This window comes from Perca flavescens, chromosome 7, assembly GCF_004354835.1.
Source record: "Perca flavescens isolate YP-PL-M2 chromosome 7, PFLA_1.0, whole genome shotgun sequence".
Classification (NCBI taxonomy): Eukaryota; Metazoa; Chordata; class Actinopteri; order Perciformes; family Percidae; genus Perca; species Perca flavescens.
The window spans coordinates 3,433,222-3,433,951 of record NC_041337.1 but is presented as its reverse complement, the minus strand read 5'-3'; positions in this window follow the sequence as shown (position 1 = coordinate 3,433,951).

The following is a 730-nucleotide window of genomic DNA, read 5'->3' as shown; positions in this document are numbered from 1 at the left end:
GATGCCGCTCACGCCACGCCCCCTGTTTCATGCGCCTTCAAAATAAATGCCCGTTTTCTACAGTTCTTAGCAAAATTTGTATTTCTAATTTTATTTTTCTAAATAAAAGCCCATTTTCTATAGTTTGGGGTGGAACTCTAGAAAAATAAATACAAATTTCACCCTTTGCTTCTTTGTCACAACATTATCATTGATACATTTCAACATTTTGAACATTAAAACAATTCATTTCCTATTTCTACCTTTTTCTGAATCAATTTATGCTGGAAATATCTTCATGTAAAGGGAAACATAGGGGACAATTCAAACTATAAAAATATAATGAAATATATTGCAATAAGGCTCTTAGACATTCTGTATTGCTTTCATCTATTTATTCTCCTCAATATTATTTGATATATATTAACTTATTTATCAACTTTTCTAATTATATCTGAGTCAGCACACATGTAGCCTAGGCATCTATTACTCTTCCCTCCTCTTTTGCGTCTTTTGTTGGGGAAGTAACCTTTACATAGGCTATTGTCCGGTTTCATATTTGTCAGTCAACTTTTCTAAAATACATTTGGGGCTACACTCAAAACATTTGGGGTTAAATCCTTTAAAATGCAGATAGGAGATATTGGATGATGAAAAAGATGCAATCGGGTGGTCTGTCATGACTTTTTCCTGCTGGTCACAATAGAGTAGAAGGCTCTCTCTGTGTCGAAGCACTAACAGAGAAAAAGAG